An 11,986-nucleotide genomic window follows, 5' to 3' on the forward strand; every position below is an offset into this window, starting at 1 on the left:
CAAATTATTTTTACAAATAATTTTTTCACTTACTTTCCCAATGGCATTTGAGCTCTCACTGCCCACAAGTAAATTTTAATTCTGATATTACATTTTTAGTTTCCTTGAAGTCCTTATATCATCTAGGTAATCCCGTCATCATTTTATCACAGCCTGTTCTTTCCTCACCATGAATGCTAGATTCTGGAAACAGATTAGCTGTCAGTTCTAGTTTTCAGTGTTGTGTTAAGTTCTCCTCTTTTCCTGTGTGTTTGTGGGCATTTTGGGAGGACACTTTGAGAGGCTGTCACAGGCTGCTGACCCCAGGCACTTTGTGGTGGGCTTCCCCTGGGTCTGCCATTTTGCCTTTGCTGACACCCCACAATTGTGCTCCCCTCCCTAGTTTCGATGTCTCCTCTCTGTTGGTAAACCCACTACTCATGGTCCCCATGGCAGTATACTCCCCTCTCCCCTGGGCCGTCCCCAACTCTGACCATCCTGCAAGTTTCTCTCCCTGCTTGGAGCTCTGCTGGCCACTCCAGCGCCAGTGGCTCTCTCTTGAATTCCTGGGCTCTTTGCCATCTGTGCTACGCAACTTAACAAACAGTTATGAAGGGTCTTCGTCTTGTGCCTGGGTCACCTGTCTCCACCAGACAGTCAGCTTCATCAGGAAAGGGGCCGTGTCTAATTTATTCCTCGTCCATCTTCTCCACAGTACTGGACACAGTGGAGACAGTGTCCTTTTGTGATAATCACCTATGGGCATTGCATTCCAGAACGATATCTAGAAACCTTCTTAACATCTGCTTTTGCTCCAAAACGTTAAACATTCCATAACAATGAATTCTTTTTTGGAAGGAGATAAAACACAAGTATGTAGGACAAGTTCAGCTGCCTATATAAGGTTGACCCACACGAACTCTTCTCTGAAAAATATGGTGTCCTGGTGTGCTGATGAAGGTCATGCTTAAGAGCACAGATTCTGATGTTAGCTGGTCTGGGGTGGAATCCTGTCTCTAACACTAATTGGCTAGCTGTGTGATCGTTCTGCGTCTCAGTTTCCCCAACTGTAAAAAGGGCAAAATAGAGTATCTGCTCCATAGTGTTTTTGTGAGGATTAAGTGATTTAGTACCATTTAATTGCAGGGCTGGCACATGGTACATACCACGTAAGCTTTCTTTCTTTCAAAAACATTTCTGGTCTCACATTTGGATGCTTTCTCCCAAAGCCAAGGGTCTTGAAAAAAGCGTCTTATAGAGGCTGTCCCAGTGGCGCAGTGGTTAAGTTTGCACGTCCTGCTTTGGTGGCCCGGGGTTTGTTGGTCCCGATCCCAGGAGCGGACCTATGCACTATTTGTCAAGCCATGCTGTGGCAGGCGTCCCACAGATAAAGCAGAGGAAGATGGGCAGGGATATTAGCTCAGGGCCAGTCTTCCTCAGCAAAAAGAGGAGGATTGGTGGCAGATGTTAGCTCAGGGCTAATCTTCCCCAAAGAAAAAAATGCATCTTATAGAAGCCTCTCCCTCTCCCACTCCGCCTGCCAACTACCTGGCCATCTTTACCCAGGACTTACTCTTCCAGGGACCGTCCCACCTGTCAATAGGAAACGTGCCACATTTCATTCGCTGAGTCCCTTTTGCCTTCCTTTCAGGTACTTTTTGTCAGGGATCAGGAATAGCGTGTTATGGTGAGGGTTAGAGGACCAACCTCAGGTAACACTTTACCAGGCAACATTTTTTCTTTTTCCCTTTGGCAGGCGTTCCCCAGCCTGCTGTGGGGCTGGCTTTAGGACACACTCCCTCACCCAAATACTCCTGACTCTGCTGTGCGTGTGCGTTTGGGCGGTGGCCCTGGGGAACGGCGCCCTCTCATACCGGAAGCAGCACGGTAAACACCCTCTGAGGTGGCTGCTGGCCCTGCTGTTGTTGGGGACAGCTTCAGGAGGTGGACAGACAGGGCACTAAACTGGAGAACGTAATGAGAAAGCTGTTTGTTTCTTAGCTCTCTGCCTCAGTTTGATGCCTCCAACATCCCTCTAACATGGGCTAAATTTCCTCTGAAAAATGGAAGGGGCGGCCCGAGGCTGGGCCCATGAGGCAGATAACAGGATCCGGCCAGAAAGTAATAGCACTATTTCATTCTCACTATATTTTTCTTCAGAGTTATCTTCTATTTGTGATAATTGGTTTATCATAAACGGTTTTCCATTTATTGAAGAAATATGATGTCTCAAATGTAATATATTTGCATATGTTAAACATAAATACAATTAAATACGTGAATATATGTGTATTAAAGCTTAAGAAAGGGGCCCGCTTGAAGAAACACATGCAGTAAAGGACAGTACACATGTACGCACACGTGGCACCACCGGGGAAGCGCGCTAAGATAGCCAGAGCCGGAGCAACACAGCATCGTCCAGAGTACTTTGGGAAAGACGTGAATGATTGTCTCCTGGCTCTGTGCTTTATTAACTATGTGATCTTAGGCAAGTTATTCAATGGCCTCTTCCAACGGGGACAAATAGTATTTACCTGCAAAGTGACTCTGAGGCTTACCTCGCCACAGCAGTCAGCAAGCTTTTCTTTGCTTCCCTCTCTCCCTGGCTTGTGCCGTGTGCGCCGCTTCCTTCCCTGCCAGTGGAGCTCTGCTCTCAGCTGCTCCTCCAGGCTCCCCTGGAAGCATCTGCAGAAGGCTGATCTCTAGTTAACTTCAAATTGGCAGGAGCCTTTGTGAAGTTTAGTGAAAAGGCATCTGCACTGAAGTGAGGAAAAGGATAAAAGCCGGGCCTCAGGCCTGGGGGTCTGGGTCTGGGTCTTCCCATCCCTGTTGCCGTTATCTCTTGACTATGAGGTCAGCAACGCCTGTCCCTCCCAGTTCTCGCCTGGCACTGGTGCCACGCTGGCCAGCATCCGCCCGGCCCTGCTGGTGCTGCAGCTGGGCGCTCTTCCATGCAGGCCTGCAGGAGCGGCGCCGAGTGGGAGCCAGACGCACAGTTTAGGGACTATTGTAGGGAGATGTCCTTACAGTCAAAGAAAGACAAGGAGGAAGTGGAGGAACTGTGCCTCCTGGGCCAGAGAGCACAGGACTTCTCTCCTCTGTCCTTTGCTTCCTGATGCCGCTATAACCAGCTGGGATGCTCAAGTGGGAGATGGACCCTTGGGTGAGAGAAAGCTTCTGTGGCTGCCCTAGGGTGGAAACCTTTGGCCCTGGGTCTCAGTTTCCCTCCTCTGTCTTTCTCCTCTGGCTAGGGACACCTACTGCCTGAGGGCATCTTTAGTTCTGCGAACTGGAGGAGCCAGAGTAGAACACAGACCAGAGAGAGAGGCTGCCAAGTACCTTCTCTGGGTTCAGTGGCTTCAAGGGGGACAGGCAAAGGGCGTCTTCATGATTCCTCGCTTATCTGACACAGTTCTTCAAGCGGTGAGGATTCAGCACAGAACTTGCGGTGAGAGGTAAAGAGTGGGCATTTTACTTTTTCATGCATTCACTCACAACTGAATTATCCTACAATGCACAAGCACTAGCTCGGATGTGGGGGTCTTCCTTACAGAGAACCCCTGATGGGAAGCAGAGTGTCCCACCGTCACACGTGGGAGGTGACTGCAGCTCCCGAGGGTTTGGGGACTGAAGCAAATGCTGTCTTGGATTCTTCTTGAAAGAATCAGAAAAGCAAACCGAGATGCCTCTCGTGTCTGGTGTTGGCGCTCTGCCTCCCCCGCGAAGCCTCTCCTGGCGGCTCCAGCGCAGGACGGCCTCCTTAGCTTACTGTCTCTAGTGCTTATCTGACCCACTTGGCATTTGTGGTCTTGTGGAGTCTCAGATTTTGCTGTTACCTTTCAATTACATTAGTCTTTCCTCTCCAAAAGTTTCATAAGTTCCTTGAAGAAAGAGAAAGAAAATATATTTATTGGGCAATCCCAGGTACCACGCTAAGTTAGTTGTGCATTCATCAGGTGATTTAATCCATACACCAGCTCTGGATGTATTCTGCATTTCTGCCAGCTGTGGAAATTAAGGCTCAGAGAAATTGTGACTTGCCTAAGGCCACATAGGTACAGGCCATGGTTTGGTACAAAGCTCCTAGCATGGAATCTTGCTTATAGTTAGAGCTCACTAAGAAGTCATTGAAGCACTATCCTTAAAAAGAAAACAAAGCAAAGCCACTTTTCGGACATGGTGTAGTGGGGAATGTTGGGCAACATGACTGGAGACATGTGCATTTTCTCCCTTTGCCTCTGAATTCAAATCTTCCTCTTGCTCCCTGAAACACGTGATCTTTTGTGACAATGCCGAGACCAGCTGTGTCAACATGACTGAGTTGTTTCTTACAGGAAAACTTTCCTGGGAAACATAATACCACAGACCTATAAACGCCTTCACTGTTCTCTTTGTTGGAGACAATTGTCTGCTTACCTGGGCAGACGGCCTCTCATCAAGTAAGACTGACATATTAAGGCTTTGGGATTCTTGCTTCACTGTGTCCATTGCTCCCAAACTCTTTTATCTCAAAATCTTCCCAATCAGTTCCCTGCCTTGAAAGACTCGAATTAACCACTTGAGCCAAGACACTAAAGCTCCATAAATAGCCCACTTCTAATTGTCCTCTCACAAGACACAGCTCAGTCTCAGTCAAGGCGATGTTCTTCCTTAAGGTAGTGACTTAGAATAAACTTACTTTTACTTTACTATCAGGTTTTCCTGTGATACTTAGGGAAATTAGGCCTCAAGTTTTAGCTTCTTTTCATCTTCAATGAGATAACAACCTCGGGTTGGCCGGTTAGAATAATAGGCTCTCGTGGCAAACCGGGAGTAACTATTTGAGAAAAGGCTCACAAAATGGCTGGTGATGAGTCTGTTTGGTTTCTGCTTCATAAGCGAGGCAAGGGCTGCTAGCTCCTGCTAGTGTCTAACCTTCATTTAGGAGCCAGTACACAGGAAAAGCCAAAGACATCTCCTACTTTCTCAGAATTGAAGTATTATATGCCCCAAAGTACACCCTTTACAACAAGGCTTCGTTTGAAAAGTTCCTAAGTGTATAACACAGTTATTTTGGTACAAAACTGCATACCTTGTGATCCAAAGGGCTTGTGGGGGAAAACCTGAGCACATCAAATCACTCCCTTCTACCACATAAGCATTTTCACTCTCAAGGTTTCGTAATGAGATAGACTTCATGAGTATGGATGATTGTGTGGGGAAATTTTAAAATAGAAGTTGTTTATGTTACTCACAATATTGTATTAGATATTTTTAGTTGCAAGAACAGAAAATCCTGACGTAACTTCTTACAAAAGAAAATTTATTATTCTGCGTAACAAGAGGCCTAGCTTCATTCTCAGGCTGGAGCCTGGTGGCTGGGGCAGTTCCAGGCCTTGTGTGCAGACATGACAAAAGGGCTGCTTCTTTCTTCATCTCATTCTTGGGAGGGAGACATTCCTTCTCCGAAGCGCCCCAGCATGCGTTCCACCATGTATTGTTGGCCAGAATTAAACCATGTGTCTACAATTAAGCCAACCACCGGCAGGGGAATGGAATTACCAGAATTGGCTCACACTAAGTGGAGTCTACCCCTGGGAATGAGATTTCCTTCCCTTGAATTATATAGGGTGGCTACTTAAACAAAATGGGATTCTATTAGCAAGAAGGAAGGAGAAATAGAAACTGGGTGGGTAACTAACAGTATCTACCAAATAAATATATTTACTATAGCATACAATATGTACACCATACTATATCATATAGAGAGAGAGAACATATAAATTCTCTTTTGTTAACTTCCTAAGATGATAGCAGAGAAGAAGATGAGTTAAAAGCATGAGGCATAAATTAGGTGCTGAGATATTTTCCAGAGGAAATGTATCAAAGACACTAAATAATAGCTATCTATTAAATCAGGAAGTTCTAGAATGCAGAAAAGATGGTGTTTTCCCTGGTGGCCCCAAAGACCTACAGGGAAGGCAGGACTGGAGGCTTCAGACTGTCACTTTGCAAATCAGATTATAAACAACTAGGTGATAAAATCGTCAAGTGGTCACCCTGAGACAGAGCAACTTTTAGAGCTTATTATTTCTCAGAATCCTACAAAAGACCACTCTTGCCGTTCATTTGTGTCAGATCCCAGAAAAGGGTTAACAAGCCAAGAACCAGAGGAGAGGCTGTAGCCTTTTGAAATTCCTGATTCTATTCTTAGAGTAAATAAAGATGGGAAGGAGAACAATAAAAATCTTTTTAAAGATGCCAAGGGCAGCAGCTTTTGTTCTCACTTTGGTCCCCAAACGGCCTGGTACAAAACCGTCTGTTGCCTGAAGAAACTATTATGAACTTAATTTAGGGTTTTGCAATTCAAACCCAATAAATACATCTCTGTGGTACTTGCAGAATATTCCCAGATGATGTTCAAGTCAATAGTGAAGCTAATTATTTCTTCATTTCCTTGCCCCCTTGTGTTCTATCACCAATGCCTAGAATGACTCTACATCTAGGCTGGTCACTAATTTTAACTGAAATGTGCGATATGATCATAACTATATGTTTGTCTCTGGCTTGCATAAAAATTATCCACATTTTTATGGGATTTTCTATTTTTAAAGCACCTTTATGTTTCATAAGATCTTTATAAGATCTCCTGAGGTAAGATAACTATGAGAATACCAGATTCAGAGAGGTAAAGGACAGGTGACTTGATGGGGGCAGGGGGCAGTGAGAAGTGGAGCTGGAGCCCAGATCTTCTGACCCAGTCTTGGTGCAGGAGACTCTGTATGGACCATTTGCTCATTTGACTCCCACCGTAAGTGGAACCTGTCCTTTCACTTATAACGATGAGGTAGAGGGTTACTTTTGGAGGACTGAGGGGTGGGAGAAGGCAGAAGAGAAGGACAGTATGGAGGTACGGATGTCCTGTGGGATCTTTGGAGCCTCCAAGTATTTGGAACACAGAGAGTGTCTCTCAACTAGGTTAAGAAAGTGTCTCGTTCCCTGGGTTAGGGAATGACTGAGTTCAACCACTCCGTGTAGCTTCCCTTTTTACCACTCAACACAGTTTTATAAGTGAAGCCAAGTTAAGAAAGTTCTGAAGAAGTTTTTAAGTATAAAACAGTCTTTAAAAGTCAGTTTGAGGAACTACTAAATGCTCTTAGAATCTGGCTGGCTGTCCAAATGTGAATCTTTCCCCGTGTTCTGTGAAAACCACATACAGCAAGAAGGAAAGCAAATGATAGCAGTTGTAACCCATGTCTACAACATAACTAAAAGACAGGGAACGTGACAACCTTCAGTGTATGTGTAAGTAAGAATAGACATCTGAAACCAAGAGTCAGTTCTGGAGCCCTCATAGCGGGGAGCTGAGACAGAACAGACGAAAGTGCCTCTGGGTCTCAGCATCAAAAGGACTCAGACAAAATCACTCTTAGAAAGTGAGAGCCCCACCTGAGTGGGTAAACAGGAAAACAAGTCTGAGACCTGGGGTCAGACACCTGGCTATTGGGAATCAAAACAAAAGGACATGAACGTGTGGAGGACCGGAAGCGGCAGTCTCGGGAAGGCACCCATTCTGGTGGCTTAGAAGAAGCAGGCGTTCCTTGGAGGCTTGATGGGAAAGAGAAAGAAGGAAGTAAGAGGTAAAAGTTAAGGCTCCTGTAGAAACAAAAGAGTACCATAGGATCAAGGACACACCAAACTTTTCCCCATAAAAAAACATAATTAATTAAAAACAGACAAACCTGCACCTTACTGTAATGAGAGAAAAGTGAGATCTTGAATTAAGAAACCCAGTATGTCCCCTAAATCCTTTACCCCTGTCTACCTGCACTGTTATAGTTGACTCAGGAGAAGGTAAGACATTTTAGAGGAACATAACACAAATACAATAGCCATATAAAGCCACTAAGAGATGAAAAAGGGAAATTACAATAAATACTACCCTCTCCCCCATCATAGCCAACCATAAAGCAGAGGAAGAGTGTAACTCAACATCCCATCCAATGTATATATTTTTAAAGAAGAATGTTCAGATTTGAAACAAATACCTAGGATCAGAAAATTAAAGATAAAAATGGCTAAACTGACAAAAATTTAATGACAAAAACCTAGAAATACATACAATGAGAGATGACTGCCATCAGAAAAGAGACATAAGAAACATCTCAGAAATAAAAACTAAATTACAAGATCCATTCAGAGAACGGGTTCATTTGAAAATAAAACAAAAGCATTGAAGAAAGGAATGAAAAAAACCAAAGAACAAAAGCAAAATTAAAATAAATTGTAAATGGGGTCAGAAAGAAAGTGATAAATATAGATAAATAGGCAAAGAAAATCCACCCTATATATAACTGGGGTTGAAGAAGGGATGAAGGGATGAAGAAGAAGAAACAGAACTAATATTTAGAGCCCTAGTTCAAGAAATCTTTCTGAAAATAAAAGAAGTCTTGAATCTTCATATTTAGAAGATCTATAATGTGCCTAAGGGAGCTGGGTTGAAATGATCAACTTCAATTCTTCTAATAGAACAATTTGACTTTAAAGATAAAGGAAAAAAACATCCTCTCACAGTACTCCTCAAATCACTTACGAAGGAAAGAAAATTGAGCTGGTGTCAGAGTTTTCAACTTCAAATACAAGACAAGCGTAATATCATGATTTATAATAAGAAATATATATTTGGTCTTTGTTCCTGTTCCTGGCACAAAGCTCCTGAAACCTTTGGAATCTCTGAAGTGCTGGTCCTTTTTGCATGCTAATGAGGTGACCAGTGGTTGGGGCTCCCAGATAGCCTCAGGTTGAGGGCTGGGTTCCGGGGGGAACCAACCATGCGATGAGAAGGTTGGAACTTCCAGCCCCACTCCTCAATCTCTGGGGTGAGGACAGGGGTTGGACGTTGGGTTAATCAGCAATAACCAATGATTTTATCAGTCATGCCTTCTTACTGAAGCCTTCACAAGAAACCCTAATTGAAGGGGTTCATGGAGCTTTCGGGGTAGTGAACACGTGGAGGTACTTGGAGGGTGGCATGCCTGGAGAGGGTTTGGAAGTTCCATGCCCCTTCCCACATACCTTGGACTATACATCTCTTTTACCTGGCTCCTCTTGAATTGTATCCTTTTGTAACAAACTGGCAACCTGATAAATAAACCATTTTCCGGAGTTCTGCGAACCATTCTAGCAAATTGTTAAAACTGAAGAGCTTATTAGAACCCCTGATTTGCAGCCAAGTTGGACGGAAGTTGTGGGTAACCTGAGGACCCACTGCTTGTGATTGGCACCTGAAGTGGGAGGGGGCAGTCTTGTGCCACTGAGCCCTTAAACTGTGGGGTCTGCATTAACTCAAGTCTGTGTCAGAATTGAGTAGCACACCCAGCTGGTGTCTGCAAGGAACTGAAGAATCACTTGATGTGGAAAAACCCACACATCTGGTATCAGAAGTGTTCTTTGAAGTGGTGTAGTAGTAGCAGCATCAGTCATAGGGAAAAACAGAGGAGTTTTCTCTTTCAGCAAGACAATAGAGGAGCGATATTTTAATAAAGCTCAAAGAAAGAATGTGTGAATCAAGAATTTTATACCCAAACTGCCTATCAATTGTCAAGACTATAGAAAACTTTCCAATATGGAGGAACTCTAAATTCATACAAACTCTTCCTAAGGATCTACTAGAGGACAGCCTTCATTTAAATGGTGTTTTTCATCAGTAAAAATATTTTTTTTTTTTTTGAGGAAGACTAGCCCTGAGCTAACTGTTGCCAATCCTCCTCTTTTTGCTGAGGAAGACTGGCCCTGAGCTAACATCTGTGCCCATCTTCCCCTACTTTGTACGTGGGACACCTACCACAGTATGGCTTGCCAAGTGGTGCCATGTCTGTACCCAGGATCTGAATGGGCAAACCCTGGGCCACTGAAGCGGAATGTGCGCACTTAACTGCTGCACCACAGAGCCAGCCCCCATCAGTAAAAATATTGATGATGATCAGTGAATAGATTTAATTGTTAAGTTAGGCCTAAAACAAAAGAATGGATGAGGTCAGAGGAATACCATATAAATACTATGAGTTCTAACAAAATAATACTTTACCTAAAAAATGTGAAGAGAAGGGAGAGAAAAAGGGGGAAGAGAACAAGCTCAGTGATTTTGGGATGGTAACAGGTGGATGCCAAAGGATATCTTTCAAAGCTGACAAACCAAGCAGTAGAAAAATAAGTAAGGAAAAGGGGAGATAGATTTGTTAGAAAAGGTGTTAGTATACGGGAAAATTATAGAACAAAAATGCAAACCTTCAAAAATCTACCCTCCTCCAATTTAAAATGATGAATAAAATAGACTATATAGAGAAAAAAAACCCAAAGACAGGAAATAAAGCAAAACGCACCTGTAAATGCCATATTAAACATATGGCAAAATTGAGATCAAACATTTTAGCGATATCAATAAATGTAATGAGCTTATCTTACCTATTAAAAGAAAAGAACATCAGACTGTCTCACAAAGTAAAAACCAACTCTATGCTATATAAAAGAAATACGCCTGAAACCAAATGATTCAGGGAAGGCTAAAAAGTAAAGAAATGGCTAAATGTCTTTCAAGCAGACAGAAACAGGGGACTGGCCTGGTGGTGTAGTGGTTAAGTTCGTGTGTTCTGCTTTGGCAGGTCCGGAGTTTGCAGGTTCAGATCCTGGGCATGGACCTAGCACCACTCGTCAAGCCACACTGTGGTGGCATCCCACATAAAATAGAGGAAGATTGGCACAGATGTTAGCTCAGTGACAATCTTCCTCAAGCAAAAAGAGGAGGATTGGCAACAGACGTTAGCTCAGGGCCAATCTTCCTCACAAAAAGGAAAGAAAAGAAAAAACAAACAATAAGCAAACAGGATTGAGATTCTGATAGCAAACAAGGTATAATTTAGGCTCAAAAATCTTAAAGAATAGCAAAACCCACCACCAACAACCAAGCAAAAATAGAATACTTTGAAATGATACTTATAAATATCTATGCAACAAATAACATAGAGACCAACTTCACAAGTCAGAGACAACAAGAAGTGAAGGAGAAATAGACAGAAGCACATGTTGATATGAGACTTTAACTTTCAGTCCAAGACAGGTCAAGTGGACAAAATGTTAAGAAAGACGTAAAAGAACTTGTTAAGGTAGACGTATATCAAACCTTACACCACACTAATAGAAACTGTTCACAACTTGTTTTATGAACACAACTCACTTATGAGGCCAGTATTATCCTGATACTAAAACCAGACAAAAACATTTGTTTGCAGTTACAAACAAACAGAATAAAGGACAAAACCCACATGTCTAATATCATTAGACAGAGAAAAATTATTTGACAAAATCCAACATCCTTTCATGGTAAAAATACTCAACAAACTAGGACTAGGAAGCTTTCTCAATCTGATAAAGACCATCTATGAAAAATACAGGGAACATTGTACTTGAAGGTGAAAGGCAGAATGCTTTCTTCCCAAGATCAGGAACAAGACAAGGATGTCTACTCTCACCACCTCTTTTCAACATTGTAATGGGAGTTCTAGCCAGAGCAGCTAGGCAAGGAGAAGAAATAAAACTCATCCAGATTTAAAAAGAAGTAAAACTATATCTAATCACAGACGACATGGTTTTGTATATAGAAAGTTCTAATTAATATACAAAAAATTAATATTTTAATTAATATACAAAAATTAAAATAATTAATATTTTTAAAGTTCCAATTAATGTACAAAAAAATTAGAACGAATGAGTTCAGTAGGGTCACAGGATAGAAGATCAAAGTGGCAGGCAGAATAATGGTTGCTCTCCCAAATATGTCCATGTGGTAATCCCCAGGACCTGTGAAGATGTTTGGTTACACGGCAACGGGGATTTAAGGTTCGTGTGAAGTTAAGGTTGCTAATCACCAAATTTTAACATTGGGAGATTATCCTGGATTATCAGGGTGGACCCAATGTAATCACAAAGGTCCTTCAAAGTGGAAGATCGAGGTGAGGAAGAGATCAGAGTG

This window comes from Equus caballus, chromosome 27 (genome assembly GCF_041296265.1).
Source record: "Equus caballus isolate H_3958 breed thoroughbred chromosome 27, TB-T2T, whole genome shotgun sequence".
Classification (NCBI taxonomy): Eukaryota; Metazoa; Chordata; class Mammalia; order Perissodactyla; family Equidae; genus Equus; species Equus caballus.